The following is a 19,216-nucleotide window of genomic DNA, read 5'->3' as shown; positions in this document are numbered from 1 at the left end:
TACTCAAGTCTTTTGTCTTTTTTTTTAAAATTGGGCTTTTTTTTTTTTTTAATTAAAGAGTTGTAGGGGTTTTGTGGGGAGGGGGACTATATAAAGAGTTCCTTATATATATTTTGCAGAGGGGAGGTTAACACCTTATAAGATACATGGTTTTCAAATATTTTCTTCCATTTTTAGGTTGCCTTTCCATTGTGCTTTTTCCCCTTATTATGAAAAAGCTTTTGTTTAATGTAGTCCCACTTGTCTACTTTTACTTTTGTTTTGTTTTTGCTGTCCAGTCCAAATAGCCATGAAATCATTGCCAAGACTAGCATCGTGCAATTTTTCTCTAGAAGTTTTACAGTTCCAGGTCTTATATTTGAAGCTTCAATCCATTTTGAGTTGGTTTTTGTGTTTGTTGTGAGATAGGACTTTATTTTTATACTTCTACATGCAGATATCTAATTTTTCCAACCCTGTTTGTTGAAGACACTATGTTTTTCCCATTGTGTATTCTTGACACCACTGTTGAAGATTATTTGCCTATATATGTGTGGGTTTATTTCCAGGCTCTCTAGTATGCTCTATTAGTTTATAAGTCTTTTTATGCCAGTATCATATTAACTTCAGGTGCTTTGTACCTGCAGTTTTGTACCTATATTTTGAAATTAGGAAGTGTGATGCCTTCAGCTTTGTTCTTTTTCAAGGTTGGTTTGGCTATTCTGGGTCTTTTGCTGTTCTACATAAATTTTAGGATTATTTTTCTATTTCTGTATAAAATGCCACTGTAGTTTTGATGAGAATAGCACTGAATACGTAGATTGCTTTGGTAGTATGGTAATTTTCTTTCTTTCTTTATTTATTTATGTTTAAAGATTTTATTTATTTATTTGACAGAGATCACAAGTAGGCAGAGAGGCAGGCAGAAGAGAGAGGGAGCTTGATCCCAGGACCCTAGGATCATCACCTGAGCCAAAGGCAGAGGCTTTAACCCATTGAGCCACCTAGGTGCCCAAGTATGGTCATTTTAATAATATTAAGCCTTCCAATCTATGAACACAAAGTGTCTTTTCACTTTTTAATGTTTTCTTTAAAAAAAAGATTTTATTTATTCATTTGAGAGAGAAAGAGAGTGTGTGTGTGCATGTGCAAGAGAGCACAAGTTATGGAATGGGAGAAGCAGGCTGCCCATCCAGCAGGGAGCCTGATATGGGGCTTGATCCCAGCAGCCTGTGATCATGACCTGAGTTGAAGGCAAATGTTTAACCGACTGAGCCATCCAGGTGCCCCTGTGTTTTCTTTAATTGGTTTCTTTAGTGTGTTATCATTTTCAGTATACAAAACCTTCACCTCCTAAATATTTTATTGTTTTTGGTGCTAATGTAACTGAGAACATTAACCTAATTTCCTTTTTGGATAATACATTGGTAGTGTATGGAAATGCAAATTATTTTTTAAAAAGATTTTATTTATTTGAGAGAGAGAGAGAAAGAGAGTGCAAGCAGAGGAAGAGGGAGAAGCAGGCTCCCTGATGAGCAGAGAGCCCAATGCAGGACTCAATCCTAGGATCCCTGGATCATACCTGAGATGAAGGCAGATGCCTAACCAACTGAGCCACCCAGGTGCCCCAGCAAATGACTTTTATAAGGTGATTTAAAAAAATTTTTTTTAAGATTTATTTATGTATTTGAGAGAGAGAGCATGAGCAGGAGGGGCAGAGGAAAGGGGGAGAGAATCTCAAGCAGATTCCATGCTGAGTGCAGAGCCCAACAGGGATCTTGATCTCAAGATCTCAAGATCTCAAGATCTCAAGATTCAAGGTTCATGATCTCTTGATGAGATCATGACCTGAGCTCAAACCAAGAGTATATGGTGATTTTTATAACCTGCAGCTTTCCTAGATGCATGTATTCATTCCAACAAATATGTGTGTGTGCATGCATGTATGTATAATCATTAGGGTTTTATATATATGATCATATGTGATCATATAATCTGCAAACATAGACAATTAATTTATTTCTTTTTGAGCTTGGATGCCTTTTCTTTCTTTTTCATGTTTAATTGCTCTGGCTAGGTCTTTCAGTATTATGTTGAATAGGAGTGGTTGGAAAGGACACCTTCATCTTGCTCCTGATCTTAGAGGAAAGGTTTTTAGTTTTTCAGTATTAAGCTGGAGTTTAGCTGTGGGCTTGTCATATATGGCCTTCATTATGTTGAGGTGTGTTCTTTCTATACCCGATTTAAAAGTTTCAACAACATGAAGGGATATTGAATTTTGTCAAATAGATTTTCTGCATCTACTGAGACAATCATATGATTTTTATTCTTCATTCTGTTAAAGTGTTTTTCAACACATTCTGGCATCCCAGGAATATATTTTATTTGATCACAGTATATGATCCTTTTAATATGCCATTGAATTCTGTTTGGTAGAATTTTTGTCACAAATTTTTGCATCTAGACTTTTTTTTTTTTTTTACAGATTTTTGCATCTATGTTCATCAGAGAATTGGGCCTGCAGTTTTGTTTTCTTGTAGTGTCTTTTTCTGGTTGGTTTTGGTGTCAGTGTAATGCAGGCTTCATACCATGAGTTTGAAAGTGCTGCTTCTCTTTAATTTTTTGGAAGAGTTTGAGAAGGAATGGTATTAATCCTTTATACATTTGATAGAATTCACCAGTGAAGCTATCTGGTTCTGGCCTTTTCTTTGTTGGGAGGTTTTGATTATTGATTCAATTTCCTTTACTTGTCTATTGGTCTGTTCATATTTTCTATTTCTTCTACCATATGACCCAATAATTCCATTTCTGGGTATATATCCAAATTGAAATCAGGATCTCAAAGAGATATCTGTACTGCCATGTTTATTGCAGCATGATTCACAAGAATCATGATTTAGAAGTAGTCCAAATTAACATCAGCAGATGAATGAGTAAATACATTGTGGAAGATGCATACAATACAATGTTATTCAGCCTTAAAAAAAAAGAAGGATATCCTACCATTTGTGACATCATGCATAGACGAGAAAACATGTATTTTTTAAGCATTTAACAAGAAGTGCATATTATCTATACCTCTACATTTTTATCAAAATCCATTTCTCATTTTAAATGTCCTTTCATCTAAGTAACAATTGCTTTGAATCAAAAGCTAAAGTGCTAATTCATGCATTTCTGGGCTTACAAATTTAATTGGGTAAGAAATGATTGCATTATCTAGTTCTAATTGCTTAAAAGTGGCCTATCATGTGATAGGCCAGTTACACAACCAGAGACATGTTCTTACCCTGATTTGTTTTACTCAGTTCAATCATCACTTTTTCTTTACAGCATCTGGCTTGCCCAGGCAATTCCTAGGGATTTCTGGAATACAAAATCCAAGGCCAAAACTTGTCCCGGACATCCAGGCAAACATGGATCCCTGGAGCCTGAACCAGGAAGGAGCAGAGAAATTTTCAGGCTTAGGTGGTAGGTCTGGGGAAGTCGGAGGTGAGGGATAAGAGGGGCTGCAAATAGAAAGGAGTAGAAGGTGACCGACTGCCACCACAGCCCTCTTACCTGCTGTGATTCCCTCACAATGATTATCCTCAGGACAGACACCGAAGACCAGCCCAGTTTGGGGCTTTCATGAGCTTCTGTGTGAGGAACAGGAGATATCATATCACCATGGAAAACATTATGCCTGGAAATATGTCAGTCACAGAAGAACAAATGCTGCATGATTCCACTTACATGAAAAATCTATGCTAGCCCATAGTTAACAACAGGGTGCTATGCACTTAAAAACTTGTTAAGAAGGTAGATCTTATGCTATGTTCTCTTACCAACAAGAGCAACAACAAAAGCAAGGGACACAAGAAATATTTTAGTGGTGATGTATATGTTTATTATCTTGTTTGTGGTGATGGTATCATGTATATGCATACATCTAAACTCATTAAGATTTCTGTATTAAATATATGCAACTTTTTGTGTATTTGATTTGTCTCAATAAAATTGAAAACAGAAAAAAAGAGGATGAGCACAAAACAAAAATGAGAATATCAAATGTTGGCAAAGATGTAGAGCAACTCACTGCTAGTGAGCTGTAAATTGGTAAACCAAAACAAAACACTATTTGGCAGTTTCTACTAATAGTGAATACAAGCATATCCTGTGGCACAGTAATACTATTCTTAGGGATATACCAAAATCAAATGTGGAACTATGTGCATCAACAGAGATCTACAAGAATATTCATAGTACTACCACTTGTGGCCACCCCAACTTCAAGCAACTTCACTTCAAGCAATATTAGAATAGAGAATAGAATAAAGAATAGAAGAGAATAGAATAGAGAAACTTTGGAAGTATATACAAAAATGAAAACAAACAACTACATTCTTTAATATGAATCAATATTATAGACATAGTACTAAGCTAAAAGAGCCACACAAGAGCACATACTTCCTCTGTCCATATACAAAGTTTCAGGCAGGCAAAACTAATTTTGGTAGTAAAATTCAAAATAGTAGCTATTTCTGTATAGGAGTACAATGACTAGAACAAGGATAAGGAGAGATTCTATGTTCCTGGTAAATTTTGAAAATCTTGATCTAGGAGATGCTTACACAAATTCATTCACTTTCCTACTAAGACATACACTCATGATTACTGCACTTCTTTTGCACACGTGTTATCCCTCAAAATTTTTTTCAGACTGATCAATTCAGAAATTTTTTTAAATTATTTTTTTTCCATTTTAGCAAGGAGTGCAGGGAGTTGCTCATGTATTACAGGTAGGAATGTAAGTTGTAACAGCTACTTAAAGGAGCAAATGAAAGAATCTATTACGAAGATTTAAAATCTGCTATGAAGAATCTACTCTGAAAATTCTCTATCCAGCACATTCACTTGCTAGTATTTCTACCCTGGAGAACACCTGGATACAGGTACAAAAAGGAGTAGCATGTATGTATGTATGTATGTATGTATTTTCAGCATGCATTTATGTTCAATGTAGCAATCCTTCTGATAGAAAAACAAAAAAGAGATTAAGTACATATCGAACGGTAAGGAAATAATAAATTGTATCTATTGGTTCCGAGGACTGCCATGAGGTAGATCTATATAGAGAAACGGAAAAATCTCCAGAATATAATGTTGATTGGAAAAAAAAAAAGTTACACATATGTAAATGCATGGGAACTAGAAGTCATCATACAGGGACTGGGTTTGTAATAAGTTCCTGAAAAGGATTTTAGCCTACTTGTAACGTTTACATTTACTATTATGTGTAATTTAAAATTAATCATGGCACTTAGAACGTCTACTTTGAAAGGCTATCCATCCAGAAAGTAACAGTGGTTCCCTCCAATAAGGGAACTGAATGCCTGAGAAACTGGAAGCGGAAGAATTTTCCCTCTATGACCTTCTACACCTTTAAATATTTGAACTATATATCATCTATTGGTAAAAAGATCTATTAAAACTTAAAGGTAATTTGAATTAAAACAATCGTTAAAAGGCGCCCCATCTCGTGGAAAAACAAATATAATTATATGTGACTACTGTTAGTGTTAATTATGCGACAGGAGAACAGAGAAAGGGTCTCCTAAATAAGTCTGGGGGCTTTGAGGAGAATTCAAATTGGAGGTGACGCTTCAACAGATAAATGAAAGGTCCTACTTTTTCATTCCTGGAGAGCACAGTGGGAGGTGCCAGGGACCCTGAAATCCAGGCCATGACTATTTTCCACGAACTGGAACCTAAATCTCCACCACGAGACTGCAGGAAAGCGAAAGAAGCAAAATCTCCCACAAGGGGGAAGCGGCCCATTAACAAAACACTGTGGGACAACACTCAGGCAAATCCAACCAGCTCGAGGCTCTCAAAACGAAGTCCAAATTCACACCCTCCCCTCGGGCCAAGCCAGCCCGCCCTCTCCCTGCTTCTCGTGTCGCTTACTGGGCAGCAAATGATCGACAGACCCGTGCACCAATCGCTGGCTCTGTTACGGGGGGCACGCAGGCCTCAGCCCAGTCTTTGGTCCCTCCGGCGAGATGAGCTTCTGTGCGTCGACGTCAGCGTGTTGACGTCACGGGCCGGGTACTCGAGGAGGGCAGGGGGTGGCTGACTGCCGGCGGTGGGCTGCGCGTCCTCTGCGAGGCTTGGTGCCCGGGCCCGCCCCACCAAGCCCCGCCCCTCCGCCCGCTTGGCGCGGGCGCAACCACGGAACCGCTGTCCCCGGGCCAGCCTGGGGCGGCCGGCCCGAAACCACCCGATAAGGTAGGCTGGGGTTCTCGTCACCCTATTTGACAGATTGGAAAACTGAGTCACCCGGGATCAGATGACTTGCCCGGGGCTCACGGTAGACCCGTGAACGGAGGCCAGAGCCGGAGCGTCGGGTGTTTGCGGAGCGCCCGTGGTCCTCGGGGAGGAGGAGGGGCTAGGCAGGCTGTGTTTATAAAGGATGCAAAAGTGAAGTTGCAGAATGCTGAGCCCCACCTCGTTCCAGCGCTTAGGCTGGGATGCTGGGACGGGATACAGGTAGTGAGGTCTGCATTCCTTCCCCCTGCGGACCTCGAGGAGTCCTCGGTGGGGTCCCGCCCAGTGCTGGCGCCATGGGCCCTCCGGAGTTAACCACGAACGGTGACTAGGGTGACTAGGGTGATGCGTGGGTTATACAGACAAGGTCGATCGTTGGCCTCTTTTACTCATTAAGAAAATCTGTGTTCAAAACAAAACGAAATTGAAAAATCAAAGCCCAAGTTATTAGTGTTGTGGTCCTAGTTTCATTTCACTGCCTTGCCCACTCATAGTATCTGGCCATATTTTGAAATCAAAGTAGCATGCTTATTTTTGTTTAGGATTTTCTAGGAAGAGGTCCCCCCCCCCCTCTTTTGTTCAAATATGGGTTAACATTGTGGAACTTTTCTTACCCTTCCATTAATGTGCCAGTTATTCACCATGTCATTTGTCTTCTATTTCACAGATGGAATCACTGAATTCATCACTTGACTCAGTAATAGTTTGGATAAGTTTAGCAAGGTAACAAAGTAACAGGTCTAATCTCTCAAATATACTGGACTTAGTTCAGATTGTGTACCTCAGAATCTTTGTTGAGAGAGGTTCTGAAAGATAATTCCCATCTATGTACCATCTACCCATCTACTCTCTTTCTAAAAGCAGGATCTCAAAAAATAAAACTTTTACTACCTTTGCTTTATGTATAGATTCATGCCCATAAAGTGAAAATGTGCGGTGTACAATATGTACATACATATATAATATTTTCATTAAAAATTCATTCTCTTTAAATCTTGGTAAAACATTGAACTTTTAAGTCTGCGTGATTGCATAAAACTGCATTAAAGAAGTGAAATTGAAGTCACTTTGGGGGACTTTTCCTTACTTATGTTCACAGGATGGCAATTTCAATCATTTCAGTTTATTCTTTGAACAAGTTTATCAGATGAGTACCTCATCTGTGCCACATTTTGGTTTGAGGTGTTGGAGATTGAAAAGTTTACTTAGGGTTCCTGCCCTCAAAGACCTTCCATTTTGGTGGAGACACAATAAACATGTAAAGAAAAATGACTATTTTAGATAATGATAAATGATAGAAAAAATAGTTCAGGATAAGGGGATAGAGTGTGACTGAGATATGGGGGAGTAAGAGAGAATTTAGATATGGTGACAAGAGAAGGTTTCCTTGAGGAAGTTATACAGTTTGATGAGACCTAAGTGTTTAGAATGAGTCAGCCATGGGAAGATCTGGTGGAAGTTTCCAGGCAGACACTGCAGTGCAAAGGAGCTAAAGGAAAAATGGGCTTAGTGTGTACCAGGGGTGGAAGAGAAGCCATGTGGAATGGATTGAACCTTGGGGAGAGCGAGGTGGGGGGAGATGTCACTTGAGAGGTGGGCTTGAACTGCATCGTCTAAACCCAGTGCAGTCAGGCAAAAGGCATAGGATTTGTGTGTTGCCAAACCCCTCTTTATTTAATGATGCTCATAGACTCTAGCCGGCTCTCTGTTTTATTTTGGTTATGAAATCATTGCAGCAATTTGTTATATATATATATATATTCACCAGTAGTTTTCTCTCTTAATGAAAATACATCTTACCTTGAGCACCTTGTCTCATGCTGTTTTTTTCCTGTTCATTATTATGTGCAGGACTCTCAGCCTCTGCTTGTCTTCAGCTCCCTGCTTTTATCCTTCCTTCCTATGAGGCCTCCAATCTTTATGTGGGGTCGCCCTTTGGAAAGGACTGGCAGTCACTCCCTGCTCTTGTCCAAGCTGAGTTCTAGGAAACTGCATGGTCAAGTGGATTACCATTTTTCATCAGAGCTTTTAACCAACCAGAGAGTTAATGTCTGCCTTTATTTAGTGCCTACACTATGCCAGGAGCATTACATACATTCTTTCCTTCCAACATATTGCAAAGGTAAATATTAATCCTTCTTGATCAGAAGGGAATCTTGTACTTCGGCCATCCAGCTAGTACTGAGTGAGCATAGATTAGAACATTCCAGTTAGCCTGACCCCAACGCCTAATCCATGTTACTCTACCTCACTGCTTCCCCGAATACATAGCTACAGCTCCAAGTCTCTATTATTTGAAGTTATGTATTTTTTTGAAGTTATATTTTTTGAAATTTTTAGAGATCATGATTTAGTCCTCTCATTTTATAAAGATTTTATTTATTTATTTGAGAGAGAGAGCGGTAGAGTAAGGGGCAGGGCAGAAAGAGAGAGAGAAGCAGGCTTCCTGCTGAGCAGAGAGCCTGATGTGGGCTTGATCCCAGGACCCGGAGAATCAGCACCCTAGCCTAAGGCAGACGCATATCCGAATGAGCCACCCAGGTGCCCCCAGTCCTCTCATTTTAAAGGTCAGGCTGTAGAAGCCCAGATTTTTAAGGCATAACTGGTACCAAATTCTCACGTTACTGATTCTCAGCCTAGTATTTTTTTCTATTATATGTCATAAAAGTTCCATCACAGTGGGTTTCTACATATATGAAAATATACTTTCTCTCTCTCTCTCTCTCTCTTTTTTTTTTTTTTTTTTTTGGAGAGAGAATGATTGTGGGGGAGATAGGAGGGAGGGACAGAGAGAGTGGGAGAGAGAACCTGAAGCAGGCTCCAGGCTCAGTGCAGAGCCTGAAGTGGGGCTCAATCTCATGACCCTGAGACATGACCTGTAAGAGTCACATGCTTAACTGACTGAGCCACCCAGGTGCCCCTGAGAATACAATGTTTTTGTTAGTAGATTACAGATTTTTGTTAGTAGACAGCGGTTTCAAAATGACTTTATTTTATTTTTTTTTAAGATTTTGTTTATTTATTTGGCAGAGAGAGAGAGAGGGTACACACAAGCAGGGGGAGCAACAGGCAGAGGGAGAGGGAGAAGCAGGCTCCATCCCAGGACCCTGGAATTATGACCTGAGTGGAAGGCAGACACTGACTGAGCCACCCCGGTGCCCATCAAAAATGACTATAAAATTTAAGGTTAATTGCACACATCTTTTTTTTTTTTCCTTTTTAAAGATTTTTATTTATTTATTTGAAAGAGAGAGGGAGAAGCCAGATCCCTTCTGAGCAGGGAGCCCAATGCGGGGCTTTATCCTAGGACCCTGGGATCGTGACCTGAGCTGAAGGTAGATGCTTAACTGAGGGAACCACCCAGGTGCCCCTAATTGCACACATCTTTGAAAGGGAGTTCAAAATTTGTTACTGAATTCCTAGCATTAACCTTGTGCTTACAGGTGTGGGAACATTGTGTAGAGCTGCTGGCTCATACTCTGTTAGCAAGTGGAGTTTCTTTGGGTCAGCTTTGGGATATAACTTCTCTTTCTTGGTACTATATAATCATTTTAAAAAATTAAGTAAAAATCAGTTCATGGATTTTATGGTTAAAAAATGGGTTGCTATGTTCCTCCAATTTAAAAATACTCATTATTTGTTTCCAAGCTTTGCTTATTATGACTGGGATATGGTAGGTGAGTAATAGTAAACTAACAAATAGTTCAATTTACTTTCTGGTGATTTCTTGACTCTCCTATAACGTAATAGGGATTGTCTTTCATTAGTTGAATTTAGAATTACGTAAATGCACTTATCTTCTTTCTTACACATTGGAAAGTCTTAAATTTGGGCAATAGAGAGCTTTTGCTCTTTAAGCCATTCACTGGGTATTTTGACTGAGTTTCTCTGTCCTTCAAGATTGTTCATGCAACCGATCCATGTCCATGTTCTGAAGATCTAGGCTGTCATGATTTGGTCTCAGACTCTAGCGCCATCCTTCCATGAACCCAGTGCCCCAGACTGAACTGGCTGTTTCAGCTTCAGTGTCTTTGCTTGTGTTCTGCCTGGAATGCCTCATATATGGACAAATCCAGCCAAAGTTCTGCCTGTCCTTTCGTGTCCATTTGTGCTGCTTATTTAATGGGATATTTCCTGTGTCTTTAATGGAAGCCTTCTCTTTCATAATACTTTTGGGAGTCTTTCTTTGTGATGTAGTTTACCAATCCTGGTGTCTTTGGTAATGCACTCTTTTATACATGGGTGTTCAAATATATGTTTGCTTGAGCTTAGGAGACACTTAACTATTCATGTTATACATGCAAAGTTTTTTGTAGATTGTAGAGCCCTTTAGTTTTATTTATACTTTTATCATCTCATCTTTGAGAGAAGCACTGTTCTGTTTTTCTTGGCTTTGATTCAACAGAACCTCTTTCCTGTTTCAGTTAAGGGTCTGACTTCTGCAGTTACCAGGGGATCCTTTGAGAGGAACTCAAATCTTCGGGTTGTAAATGGTCACAAGTAAAAATCATTGTTGCCTGTGTTTATGGTACTGGATAATGTAATAGCAGTTCCAGCTTTTGAGTATTAAAGATTAGAAAAGGCCCAGAGAGCCTAGCCAGGGATGCATGTGGTGCTGGGCTAAGAAGCCTGGTCCGTATACCTGGCTGGAGACAGTGGAGGCTTGCACCGGATGTTATGGGTTCTGCTGTCCTGCAGAGCTCAAGCCTTTCTGAGCTATTTTACTTGCTTTGGTTGTTCTCGATCTGGATCTTGAAGGTACCTGTTGTGATGACTCCCCATCACAGGACCCCTGCCAGCCTGCAGGATATTCCTGCACAGGCACTGGGGTAGTACTGGGTTTGGTTGACTCTTTAGTTTAAAACCCTTCTCTTCTACTTCTCGTCTTGTTACAGTTTTCCAAAAACTATCTTGGGACCAGTGGGCACCCTCAGTGTATAAAACTTGGAGTGGAGAGGAATTTGGCCTAGTTCTAAGTTGCAGTAGTCACTGGTTTCCACCATCCATTTGTTTTAGGACAGTATGCTTTTCAAATCCTGTGCATTATTGCTCACCCAGGTGTATTCTTGTTTGCTTTTTGTTTTAGGAAAATAGACTCTCATGTTTTTGTTTTTGTTTTCTTTAAATTAACCACTTGCTTGTTGAGCGAATATGCGGAACCAGGGAATTTCAGGTACATTTTGCTATTTGTGTCGTACTTAAATTCATCAAGCAAGGAGCTCCTGAGCTATCAGAAATTTCTCCAGCTGAGATAGGAGCACCAGCCAGTCCTCGCATTGGGCATTATTGATAAGAGCTCACACTTAAAAGAGGGCTTCCTCTGAGCCAGCTGCTGTTCTCATTGCTTTGTGTCTGGATTGCTCATCCTGTTGACATTTTGGGCTGGCTATTTGTTGTTGTTATTGTTGTTGTTGTTGTTGTGGGAGCTGTCCTACAGCATCCCTGGACTCTAACTAGATGTCAGGGACACCTCCCCCAGTTGTGACAACCAAAAACTTCTCACCGGCCCCAATACCTGCACAACCGCTGCTTTATAGAAACTAATGTATTCCTCGCAAAAGCCCTCTGAAGTACATTACATCATAATTGTCCTCATTTTACAGAAGGAGAAGCTGAGGCACAGAGAGGTTAAAGTAGCTTGTCTAAGGTTACACAACTAATAAGGAGAGGACTGACACTAGGCAGTGTTCTTTGTCAGCCCTGTCCTTCCACAGCCAGCTGAGACTGGACCCCAACTATTGGGGATCCAAAGACCATGCAATCTAGGAGCCCAAACAAATGCCAAGAAGGACCAGGCGGGGCTGCATGTAAGTGAGGTGGCAGGGTGTCATACTGGGGAGCTGGGAAGTATTGCCAGGATTGCCTATATTTGGAGAGAAACTAGAAATTTGGATCTGTGAGGGGGAAACTCTCATATTTTAATATTGGCAATTCGGTGTTTATAAAACATCATGTGGGCCAGCAGTCAGATAAACACTGTCACCTATATATGGACAAGGTTTAGTTCCGGGGCATCAGTTGGGAGTCTTTTTTTGTGTAAACTTTGCAGCAGTGCGACTTATAGAAAAGTGTGCATGCAGGTGATGGGGGAAATGTAGTTTCTGTGTGGAGGGCGGGTTTCCCTGTGAAGACTCTGGAAATGAGGGTGGGTGGGAAGGTGCTTCCAGACTAGAAGGCATTGTCTTGCTGTTTTTTTAAGCCAGAAGAGTGTGAGAATTAAAGCTGGCCCTCCAACACTCTTTGAAATTATAGTGCTCTGCTGCTCAGAGCTGACCATTTGAAAGTTCTGGACTCCTACAGCCTTCAGCAGTGTTTGTACCTGTTTCTCTCTTGCCCTTTGCCTGTACAGGTGGTAAAATACATATTTTTATAGCACATGGAGAAAGCATAAATTCTGGAATCCTGGAATGATTGTATCCTTGGAGAAGCAAACCACAACTAGACCTCACTTTGTTGGCAACCAGAAACCCGTTGAGTCTGGTTTAACGCTTTGAAGAGCATCTCTGCCTGCATTTTAGTAGCCAATGGATGGCTGTGGTCTTTGAGGCATTTTCCTTGTCCTCAGACTCTGACCCCCTTAGTCGAGCCTGTGTACCCTCATGCCCCAGCTCTAGGTGTGAAAAGCGAGCCCTCACTCCCGTGCTGACCATCCATGGCCCTTGTCACCTGTCCTCCTTCCTGGCCCAGCTGCACCCTCTGCGGCGTGCTCACATGGGGTCCCTCCCAGACCGTCCATGGCTCACTGGTCCTGGACATGCTCCTGCGCCTCTGTTTGTAATTTACTCCAGTCTTCCCCTCATTCACAATATGCATTTCCTTTCCATTTCTTGCAAAGTCATACATTTACTCTTGGGTCAGCTTTTTCATGAAGCCTTTTCTGGTCACCACAATCTAAAGTTCAGTCTTCTCTGTATTATAATTATCTTAGGCTTTGATTTCTAATTATTTGTATAACCATTTTAGCTCCTTTATAAAACTATTCTACTTGAGGATCAGGGGCATGTCTTTCCCATTTTGGTTTTCCTCACAGCTTCTAGCATAGTGTTTTACTTGTGGTAGATTTTAATATCTTTCTACTTGGGTCCCATTCCTATAGTGGTTTCTTTCTCTTTTTCCATATATTTGTATCAGTTTATGTAGTGTGTTGTTGGAATGACTTCAGTAAATAGCATTGAAAATGCATTGGAATAAGAGATGACCAAATTAATTAATTTGGGACATTTTGATTCATTGTTTTGTCAGTTACAGTAATTAAAGAAAGTTCAAATATTCTTGGTTCATTTAATGTAATATACTGAAATCCCGGACATGTGTATAAACTTACCTAATTTTAGATAACAAGCACCCAGACCCCAGACTCTCATATGATGATATTTGTGATTCATGAATTAAACAAACAAATCAAATGCATAACCCATAGCTAGGCATTTCCCTAGGTGCGAAGGATTATATGTCTACGTGTCTTGTAGGAACTGTTGGTCTAACACTGGGAAAAGGACATGTGAACAATGTGTGAAAGATTAGAGGTGCCATTAAAGATGCATGACATGTGTGTCATCCAGTGAGGTTATGGAAGGTTTCTTTGAGGAAGTGGTACTTAACCTTCCTTAAACAGTGAACTGGCTTTTATTGTTGTTGTTTAAGTGCTCCGATGATAAGACTCTCCAGGAAGATGGAGCATTAGAGCAAAGGCATGGATGGTGAAATTTCCTCCTGCACAGGGAACTAAAAATAGGCCCCTGTGGCTAGAGCCCTTGGGTATGAGAGAAAGGGGATAAAATGGTTTGTTCGAGTTTTCATTTAAAAAAAAAAAAAAAAAAACTAGCATGATACCAGCATGGAAGATGTTTCAGAGATGGGTGAGTCTGAATTATTGAGTAATGTGAATGAGTGATAATTGGGAAAACTGGAAAAGTCCAGTAAGAGATATTAGGGGAACGACATGGTCACCAGTTCAGAAGACGAAGCTCACAGCAGAATCAAATTTAATGCTTGTCTTCATAATAAAAGCTGTACACAAGAAATTATGGGTTATTATTTGTTAGTTTTTCCTTCCTAAATATTTTTTGAAGTATTTACAGGTAGTATGTATGTTCTACACCAATATCTGTATTTTTAAGTCATTCTTAGAGTTTTGTTTTTGACTTTTTAATTACTTATCTCTTGTTATATTATTTGAGAGCAAATAATGAGCTGGTTTCAAACCTTTTTGAGAACCTTGAGAGCTTAAAGAGATCCTACTACTTTATATTTTTTAAAATATTTTATTTATTTGACATTATATGAGATTTGAGATTATAAGTAGGCAGAAAGGCAGGCAGAGAGGGGGGGAAGCAGGCTCCGTTCTGAGCAGAGAGCCGGATGTGGGGCTCGATCCCAGGACCCTGGGATCACGACCTGAGCCTAAGGCAGAGGCTTTAACCTACTGAGCCACCCAGGCACCCCAAGATCCTACTACTTTTATGATGTCCTCTAACTCTGTAACATTCTCTGAATCCATTCTCATTATGAGGCTTTAACTCTGTTTCCTGAGTATATTAGCCTATAGCTGCACTGAGTCTTATAATTAGTGGTCTTTGTTTTTGTGATTCTGTTTGCTGAAGCATAAGCTAAAGTCATCCGATGCTGATCTTCTGAAGGTCAGTTTCCTCTATGACCACCTACGAAATCTGATGAAAGAAGGAAAGGTTACAGTTTTTTTTTTCCCCTTCAAATCCAGACATCAAGATTTTGCCATTGATTTTCCTAATCTGTCATGTGCACCAAGCAGACCTTCACCCACCGTAAAGATTAGTAATTATGTTAGGAACTATGTGCCATTTTGTATACCGAAGAGTAGGAGATGACATGTGTAACTTCTGCCTATTGGTAGATACTCCTGGGCAAAGATGTGAATGACCGTTCCTTCTTTTGGCTTGTCCTGGTTTGTGAGTTAGGGAGTTGTCCTTGGATAACGCCAGGGGCAGTTGATACTCTGTCTTCCCTGGCATTGCTCTTGGTATACTACTTCTCCCAGTGTTGGAGCCACTAAGGAGCAGTGAGGAGAGGATGGCTTTGTCAGCTAGAGTGACATTTGCGGGAATGCTTATCTCTCCTCTTTCACAGAAGGAGTCTTGTGCCTTTGAATAAAGGGAAACCCTGCTCACTTCTGAAGAGCCACCTTAGCTTTGCTGCCTACTCGTCAGCTGGCCAGGTACAGCTGGCTACTCTACAGGAGTAGAGTAGAGGAGATAAGTTTGGGGAGGGCTATGGAGAATGTGTGAGGAACATATTCTTAATTCTAGTCATTGAGATGAAGAGAGATGGTTACTAAAAGAAGTGTCCACTTGTAGCCACTTGCCTATGATTCGTGGGAGGTCATTGAGCTCACTGCCTTGGGACATTACTGATTTTCAGATAGAGATCAATAAGATCGCAGTTCTGTCCTGAGAACCGAAATCCTCTTTTTGAAAATTGCTTGCAGTGAGCACTGACGAAATGGCAGTACATGGCGCAGAGATGTCTTCATATGCATTGGAAAATATTTAGGTTGCATAACTGAGGGATTTGTTGGTTTACAGCTTCCTCTGGAGCTTCTGGGGTGTAATCTGAGAGTGGCCGCTGTGTGTGCAGGGCAGGGACAGTGAAGAAAGAGGCAGACCATTTCACATTTGCCGTGGCAGTTGTAGGGATGAAGGAACTTACTTACAAGGCTTGTCTTGAGCAGTTGCAGGATGAGTAGTTTTCCTCGCCCGGCCTCCAGAATCTTAAAAGTTTATGTCAAGGCCTCAAGTGAGTTCAGCCAGTCACACACACCCAGTCCAGATGGTCTCAGCACCGCAGTTCTATTTCAAGGCTGTATCTTTGGAGCAGCTTCTGAGAGTGAGGAAGACGAGCAGAATATGCATTCCAAGGACAGGAAAGGGGGTGGGGAGTCTCCCGGTGGCCAGGTCCAGCTCACAGGTTGGCTGGTGGTCACATCTTGATGATTGCCTCCAAGGGAAGTAATATGATGGTTGACTCCATTGTTGCTAAAGCTGGCAGCACATCCTGAAGAGGAAGTTTTAAATATTCATGAGAATGTGTGCAGTAAGGAGGAACATGGTTGCTCTGAATTACCACCTACTGATGGTTGAGAGTACTAATGAATTCAAAATCGGGAAAAATAGTGCTAACTCCATAATAACCATAATAACTGATTTCCTGTGATTTTTTTAGGAAAGCTAAAAGTAGATTTTGTTCTGTGGGAAGAAGAAAAAGTTCTGGAAAATGGTGGGTAGTCAGCAACCAAGAAAATCAGCAGTCTTTTATACCTGTGGAAATGACTTTGTTTGACTCATGAAGGGAAATGGGGTTATGTATAGCTTCTGTGACCTAGAAGATTAAAATAAAGTTGTTTCTAGGTGAGCTGTGAAGGCTCTATATGAGTATAGAAGTTAGAGCCGAAGCTGTGAAAGGGAGAAAAGCTGTAAAAGTCTATTTGAGCACCCAAAGAGATCTACTGGGAGGAGACTCAGAGTTTGGAAAGAGACAGTAGAAGTTGGAGGGAAGTAGCTTTAGAGACCACGTTGTTCCAGTTATTCTGGCCGCCTGATAGCTGTTTCTGAAAAAGATGAATATTCTTGTTTGCCAGAGCCCATCTTGAGAGAGATTTTTTAATTTGGGTGGTGATGAGATGTGGCTGTAACCTGCCAGCCATCTGACTCAGCCAGTGCTGGTGGCATAACTGTCTACCGAGTTGTCAACCCTTGCGGAGGTAGTGAGCGGACAACATGAACTGCCCAACGTGACTGGCCATTCCATGGCATGCTGCCGTTTTGCCAGCCTGTGATCTGTGGAAGAACAAATCGACATTGTCAAGTGTCCTTCCTCTCTCCAGCTGGCTCATCTTCCTTCAGACCAGGCAACACCCAGGGGCATGGTTATTGTCAGGGGTACTCACTTGACTGACTTCCTTCCTTCTTCTCTTCCTTTTCCTCCCTCTCTCCCTTCCTTTCTTCCTTCCTTCCCCTTCGTCATTCCCTCCTATTATTGATCTCTGTCTCCTCAAGTAGATGGAAGTTCTGCCCAGAGCAGGGGAACACTTAACATTGCTTTTTGAAGCCTTTTAAATGTCCTTGGGGTTTTACATTTTGTAGGTGTTCAGTGCTTATAATTTAATAAAATGGGAACTTTTAGTGGACTTAAAGTGGGCCCCATCTTAATTATTTTCTGTTCTACAGATAAAGGAACTTTGTTTTTTTCTCATCTTTTATGGAAAGAAGGGAGAACATTCAAATTTCTGTTTTATTGAATGGTTCTAACTTCATCCCTAAGCTACTAACTCTAAAATTTCTCTCTCTAGTTCATACCTCTTCCCTGAACTCCTAACTTCTTTCTGGCTATTTACTTTAATAATAATTACTGTCTACTTGGATATTAATAAGCATTTCAAACTTTATGTGTCCAAACTGAACTGATGTTCTTCCTCGAAGTTGCCTTTCCACAATCGTCTCCATTTCAGTAAATAGAAGCTCCATCCTTCAATTTCCCCAGGCTGTAAACCCAGCAGTTCTCTTTTCACCCTTCCTTTATCCTATACCCCACACCTAGTCCATCAACAAGTGCTTTTGGCTCTATATTTAGAACCAGTCTGTTCTTGCCACCTCCATGCTACCACGCTAGTCTACTAAGGCAGAGTTTTACCTCCTTCCCGAATTTGTTACCATATCTGCTGATTGGTCTTCCTGCTTCTATGGTTCTCTCAGCTAGAGAGCCTCTACTGAAAACCTTCAGTGTCTTCCTGTCTCATTAAAGTCTTTACAGTGGCCTGTAAGGTCTTCTGTCCCTTCTCAACTTCTCTCTTATCCTCTTCTGCTGCTCTCCAGTTTTTTTTTGTTTTTTGTTTTTTGTTTTAATTTGACAGAGATCACAAGTAGGCAGAGAGACAGGCAGAGAGAGAGGAGGAGGCAGGCTCCCTGCTGAGCAGAGAGCCCGATGTGGGGCTCGATCCCAGTACCCTGGGATCATGACCTGAGTTGAAGGCAGAGGCTTTAACCCACTGAGCCACGCAGGTGTCCCTGCTCTCCAGTTCTGTTACTTAGCTACAGCCACGCTGAAAGCTAATGACTGTCTGTCCTCCAGGGTGGCCAACTCCACCCACCTCAGGGCACTGACCTTACTCTTCCCTCTCCCTGCAATGCTCTTTGCTGGTCTTTGCTCCACCTCGTCAGTGAGGTCATCCTAAACACGCAGTTTAAATGTACAGTGCTTTTTTATTTACCCCCTGCCCCCTTTAGAAAGTCTGCCTTCCAGAGGGAGTGAGAGAATCCCAAGCCAGTTCCCCACTAGTGGGCAGCCGGATGTGGGGATGGATCCCACAACCCTGATTTCATGACCCCAGCCGAAATCAAGTCAGACATCTAACCAACTGAGCACCCACGCACCCCTGATACAACTTTTTTATAAGCAGCTTTTGATCCAATAGCCTATTCAGTTATTTCCACTGGTGATCAATCATATTATTTTCAGTTTTTATGTGACTCTAACCCAATAAACATTCTTGTGAATAAATCCTAAAAAAAAAAAAAAAAAAAAAAGTCTGCCTTCTGCCCAGGTCATGATCTCAGGGTCCTGGGATCGAGCCTCGAGTCAGCCTCCCTGCTCAGCAGCCAGTCTGCTTCTTCCTTTCCCTCTGTGATCTCTCTCTCACTCTCGCTCACTCTCAAATAAAGTCTTTAAAAAAAATGAAAAAGAAAGTAAGCTCTGTGAGCATAGAAAATATTTTTTATTTTGTTCGTTGCCACATCCCATGTTCAGAGGAACACCTGGCACAGCTTTTTGGTGGTTGACACGTATTTGTGGAGTAAATGAAGTAGACATGGTATATTCCTGGCAACCTTTGAATTTTCAAAAATTATCAAGTGCAATTTTCAAATTTTGTAGTACACATCTAGATTCAGTTTCTCAG

At 41.0% G+C, this 19,216-nt stretch overlaps 1 protein-coding gene and 1 long non-coding RNA gene across 5 annotated transcripts in view; one reads left to right on the top strand and one right to left on the bottom strand.

Annotated features, from left to right (window-relative positions):
- Positions 1–2,515: 2,515 nt before the first annotated feature.
- On the bottom strand, positions 2,516–5,889 carry LOC308352633. The gene is made up of 3 exons (XR_013967669.1): positions 5,650–5,889; positions 3,541–3,617; positions 2,516–3,410 (listed from the first exon to the last, which is right to left on the bottom strand). It is a non-coding gene; the product is annotated as an uncharacterized lncRNA (long non-coding RNA).
- A 162-nt stretch (positions 5,890–6,051) lies between these two features.
- The window catches only part of STARD3NL (STARD3 N-terminal like), a 61,408-nt gene continuing 48,243 nt past the window's right edge, over positions 6,052–19,216 (top strand). Inside the window, exons 1-2 of one of the 4 annotated variants that reach the window (XM_080818852.1) lie at positions 6,061–6,249; positions 6,956–7,011. The gene's annotated coding sequence lies outside the window, so the exon portion shown is untranslated. Of the gene's footprint in view, positions 6,250–6,955; positions 7,012–19,216 lie in introns of all 4 variants that reach the window. The other 3 variants (XM_080818854.1, XM_080818850.1, XM_080818851.1) reach the window with 3 other exon arrangements.

The sequence above is a fragment of the Martes martes genome (assembly GCF_963455335.1).
Source record: "Martes martes genome assembly, chromosome: 11".
NCBI classification, from domain to species: domain Eukaryota; kingdom Metazoa; phylum Chordata; class Mammalia; order Carnivora; family Mustelidae; genus Martes; species Martes martes.
The sequence above is the reverse complement of the archived record's forward strand: the minus strand, read 5'-3'. Positions and strand labels throughout refer to the sequence as shown.